Below are 5,679 nucleotides of genomic sequence, written 5' to 3' on the forward strand. Positions count from 1 at the left end.
CAATGAGTGAAACAGCTTAGAATCCTGCCCAAAAAGGAGAAAAATCGGCTAACCAAAATTAAAATGACCAAAAACAAAATATGAAACAAAGGCACAACAAATGTTATTGAAGACTCCCCTACAAAGTGGACAAAGCATTTGCCAAACTCAGAGGTAACTGAGAGGTACATTGAGAAAAATGGGGAAAACAGAATTCAGAAAACTCATTACAAAGCTTCTTATCAACAAGGAAAAGAATATAAAGGAGTTCAAACAATTTAAGGAGTATATTACACATGAAATAGAAACACTGAAACTAAATCAAGCAGAATTATTGAAGATGAAAGATGCAATAGAGCAAATTAAAGATTCACTGGAAATTCTCAATAATAAAATGAAGCATTCAGAATAAGAAATCTTATATTTGGAACTATCTTTTTCACAATTGGGAAACAATCAAAAACCTGGAATTAAAGCTGGATCAACTAAAAATTATTCAGAGTTAAAACACACTACTAAAAGGCCAAATCGTCCAGCTGGTCTGTTTGATTTGCCTAGGAGAAGGGACAGAGTAGCAGATCTCAGGTGGGCAGTGCAGAAACAGAATATATTTCACAGCCCAGTCAGCCTCCTAGACCAGAATTAGGCACCATTTTGTTTAAGGAGGCATGGGCCATGCACAGTACTGCTCATGCATTGAGCTGTGTGTAAACTCATTTCTGACACAATGAACTGCAACAACATGACATCCTATAGGTTTCATCCAAGATAGGTTGAAGTATCCCACAGACTTGATAGCCAGCAGATCAAAAACACTACTAGTGGCAGAACAGGTGCCATTTCTTGCAGGGTGACAAAGAATGTAAGAATGCAGGGGACAGCAATGAATTGTGCATGCACTGAACTTGCAAGAAATCACTGAGTCCAGTGCATTGCACTGGTCCCACAAACTAATACCATCTATGGCATTATACAGGTTAAAATAGGTCCGTGTGGCACTCAGACCAAATGGTCAACAGGTTCTAGCAAGATCAGCATCACCAACAACCTCTTTATATAGGACACCACTTGTCTTCATAATCCTGGGACTTGCTCCACCTGGGAGTGGAAGGCAGGTTGTTCAGACAAATTTTGCAGCCTCAGCACTGTATCCCAGGAGGGAAGGAGACTGGTGAGCCAGGAGCTAGGGCTACAGAGACCATGGTGGAAATCTAACAAAAGAGTCCAGTCCAGGAACTTGCTGGAGGGAGTGGAACAAGTGACTGCAAACAAAGAACCCAAGCACAATAAGTAAAATTGAACTGTAGACTTGTGGATGGAAGAGCTTAGAACCCTGCCCCAAGGAGAAGAATCTGCAAAGCAGAAGTACAATGACCAAAAGAAAAGAAGAGACAGAGGCACAATGAATGTTACTGAAGACTTCCCTGCCAAGGAGCAAAAGTTTCTGCCAACCTCAGAGTTAACTGAGGAATACATCAAGAAAATGCGGTATACACAGTTCAAAACACTTGTTATAAAACTTCCTATCAACAACAAGAAGTACATAAACCAGGCATTCAAGTAATTTAAGGGATATTTCACACTGGAAATGAATAAAATGAAAGTTGATTTATTAGAAATGAAGAATAGTGTGGAGCAAATTTAAAGTACAGTGGAGGGCCCGGTGGGGTGGCCTAGCGGCTTAAGTCCTCACCTTGAACGCCCCAGGATCCCATGTGGGCGCCGGTTCTAATCTTGGCAGCTCCACTTCCCATCCAGCTCCCTGCTTGTGGCCTGGGAAGGCAGTCGAGGATGGCCCAAAGCATTGGGACACTGAACCCGCGTGGGAGACCCAGAAGAGGTTCCTGATTCCCGGCATCAGATTGGCGTGCACTGGCCCATTGCGGCTCACTTGGGGAGTGAATCATCGGATGGAAGATCTTCCTCTCTATCTCTCCTCCTCTCTATGTATATCTGACTTTGTAATAAAAATAAATCTTTTAAAAAAAAGTACAGTGGAGAGTCACCAATATAGAATGAAGAAGGCAGAAGAAAGAATGTCAAAATTAGAAGATATTTCCTTTCACAAGGGGGAAATAAACAACAAAAACAAAACCGGAAGCAGAGCTGGATCAGGCAAAAAAAAAAAAAAAAAAACTGTTCAAAAATCGAAAGACACGACTAAAAGACCAAATACAAAAGTAAGGGATTCGCATAAGGTGCAGAAAGAGAAGCTGAGTTTACAAATATATTTCATGATATAATAAGTGAAAATTTCCCAAGTCTAGAGGAAGGATTGGGAAACAATATCCAGAAGGGGTACAGAACTCCAACATGGTTGACCAAAAGCGATATTCATCAAGACACATGATAATCAAGCTCTCTTCAATTGAACATAAGGAAAAGAACCTTAAATGTGCACGAAAAAAAAATCAACTCACATATAAAGGATTGACAAGTAAACTCACAGACCTCTCACAGGTAGCTCTACAGGCAAGAAGAGAATGGAGCAACATAGTCCAGATTCTACAAACAAAAAATTGTCAGCCCAGGATAACGTATCCAGCAAAGCTTTCTTTTGTCTTTGAAAATGAAATACAATTCTTTTTTTAATTAATTTTTGATCATCTTACTTACTTGATTAGGGTACAAAGGGTCAAGGGCTACAGGGGAAAGTGGGTAATACCATTGTTTCCACATTAATATTATCATTTTTCCCTGTATCTGGGGTTAGGGGAAAAACAAATGGAAAAGCCCCACCCAACCTCCCATCCATCCCAGATCCCCAACAGGCGGTGCGCTCCGAGGGTCCTGCTCAAACAGTTTTGATAGTTCATCGGTTCTGGATTGCTGCCAATCTCGCCATTTCAATCACGGTGAAACCTACTCAGAGATCACTGGCTGACATTCTACTCATGGTTGGGGGTCTAAGATCAGCAGTTCAGTTGGAGGGATCTCCAAAGAAACTTCATCTGAGATGATCCCAGGCCTGATTCTTACACGAATTTGCTAGTACAGAGTCCAACACCATCCGTCACACCAATCAGCTTATGCACATGCTGGTTGTTGTGATTGCTGGGTCCGTTCTGTTTCCAGCCCTGTCTCCCTCGTGAACCAACAGGTGTTGTAGTCCATCCCGATCCTGCTCACTTTATACTCAGTCCTCACGCAAATCAGTTGGAGCTGCAGACCAGTTGGGGTGACACCCCATAACCCCCACCAGTTCTGCCCCCTACCCTGGTTCCCATGCTTGCCAGTATGTACCGCAGGCTTGTCCAGTCTGTCGACATCCCATTTAGCTCTCGCACATATCAATGGGCATTGAAGCCTCGTTCAACCCAACAAACCTACTATCCAGCCCATACATCTACTAGCAGGTGCCTTTCTGTCTAGCCACCCCTGCCCCTGTCCTGGTATTTGTGCTGTCCAGTGAGCATGGTAAACCAAGAGGGAGGTGCCCACTATTTCCCTTCTAGGCCACTCCCACTCCCAGATTGTGCACTCTCCAGGTGGTTCTGGCATTTGACTTGACAGAATTAGCTCCCAGTGCCAGCCTCGGCCAGCTAATGCTGCGGCTAAGCCCAACCAACCCTTATCCATTGTAATTAATGTAATTAATGTAATTAATCCCTGCCTAATGTGACCAGTCTGCTGATCCATCATCGTGTCAGGTAATAGGATATCCTGCTAGGCAAGCCCCAACCCTTAGGTTTTGCATGAACTCGTGTTCAGTGGTCAGCATTGTTCAGTGATTACAAGTTCTTCAAAGGAAGAGTTACTGTCATTGGGAATCTTTATTCAATACTCATATGTCATACAGTGGAATAATTTTTTTCAGGGAGGTTCTTGATTTTCATTTTTGTTTCTTCAATGACACATTAATCATTCAGTAACATGTTATTTAGCTTCATGGTGTTAATTTCTTTTTTTTTTTTCTGTTATTGATTTTGTTTTGAGACTTTTCATTTAACGGGATGTATAAAAACTATGCAATGGAGACTATCATATCCAGTGACGGGGATACAATGCAGTATGCTTCTCTACTTCCAAAGTTGAACTCCCACTGAAATTGTTTACCATATCTTGACAATAGGATGTTGGACTCTCTGCCATTGTCATGGCTGCAGTGATGTACATATGATTGTGCATGAAGAACTCTGCTCTAGTAATGATATACATTAACTCAGTGAGGGGGAGGGAGTTGGGTAGGGGATAAGGAAAATCCCAGGGCCTATGGAACTGTATCATAAAATGATAATAATAAAAAAGAAGAAGTAAAAAAAATATGTATCTAGACACAATTAAAAAAGATGTGGATAGAAATGCTGCTAAGATCTTTGTACACACCTTTGACAAGAACCAAGGCCAATATTTGGCAGGCTCCTGCACAAGATGCTGTGGGAGTAGCACTGGGGTGGTGCTGGCTTCAAGGTGGTTCATTCAATGCTATGACCATGGACAACTGCCTGCCCAACTTGAAGCTCATGCCTTGGGGCTGGCTGCCCCAAGCCAAGGAGACATCCAGCAAGTAGAGGCAGCAGAGCTTGTTTTGGCTCCTGATTCAGAAGTTTGCTACAGATCCTATAGAAGAGCAGTTCCCCATCCTGAGCATAACTTTGCACTACAATGCCAACAGGAATGTGGTGGAGGAAGAGGAGAACTCGTTCAACTACTAGGAGCGGCACTATCTGATCTTCACGGTGATTGAGAAACAGCTCCAGGAGTTTAAATTTCTATGGGTGCTACCAATGACCCGCTACTATGAGTCCCATTGCAAGCAGAAGGACTGGCCCGCCCCCAGGAAGGGCTGTCAGGAGCAAAATTGCAGCTGCCTGCAGGAGCTGGAACCAGAGCAATGACTGGGCTGTGGGGCTACTCTTTGGTGTGCCATGAGATTGGAGCCTGGACTGAAGGCACCCATGAAGCATGTGCCAGTCCAGATGCAGGGTTTGGGTACCCCCTGATGCCCTCATTATTTATCTGTTAATATGTTTGCAAATACATGTGCAGTTTTTTGGGGGGGCACGGCAGAGGGAAGAGCAGAAGTGACAAATAGAATACTTTACTGAGATCCTCAGATGGCACAGGGCCAGGCATAATTAATTAATTAATTAATTCCCTTTATTCCTTCCTGTTTCTGAGGGAAACAGGAGATGAAGGGAGAAGTCACACCCAGCCTCCCAGCCATCATAGGGTCCCTGATCGGGGGTAGGCTCTGAGGACACTACTCAGGTGGTTTTGATAGTCCAATAGTCTGAATTGCTGCCAGTCTCACCACTCAAAACATGATGAAATCACTCCTGAACTCACTGGCTGACAAAGTTCACCTCAAAGTCTCTGCACCACTATGCACTGCCAATATATGGCTGGGGTAGTTGATCAATGCACTCCATTCCCCATCCTCTGCTATGGTACCGGATATCTTCTGCAGGCTCCAATGTATCACCATATCCTCTATTTGCAACTGGCTATGCTGTCCACTATTTAGTATAATCCACTGAGTTTGCCTGGCACTGACTCAAGCACTCCACAGTCAGACCATGGAACTTGTGATTCTCTCAATGGTTGGGGTTCTGAATCTAGCAGTCAAATAAATGTCTGAGGTGATCCCAAACCTGATTCTTACGTCTGGTACAGTTTGTCACCCCAATCACCTTATGAAGAAACACTGATGGTTGCAATTGTTGGATCAGTTCTGTCTCCAGCAATGTTTTCTACGCA

The 5,679-nt window shown here is 43.4% G+C and overlaps 1 pseudogene; it reads left to right on the forward strand.

Moving 5' to 3' along the window:
• The first annotated feature begins 4,243 nt into the window (after nt 1-4,243).
• Nucleotides 4,244-4,817, forward strand: LOC131483185 (zinc finger MYND domain-containing protein 19-like; annotated as a pseudogene).
• The last annotated feature ends 862 nt before the right edge of the window (nt 4,818-5,679 follow it).

The sequence above is a fragment of the Ochotona princeps genome, chromosome 24 (assembly GCF_030435755.1).
Source record: "Ochotona princeps isolate mOchPri1 chromosome 24, mOchPri1.hap1, whole genome shotgun sequence".
Lineage (NCBI taxonomy): Eukaryota > Metazoa > Chordata > Mammalia > Lagomorpha > Ochotonidae > Ochotona > Ochotona princeps.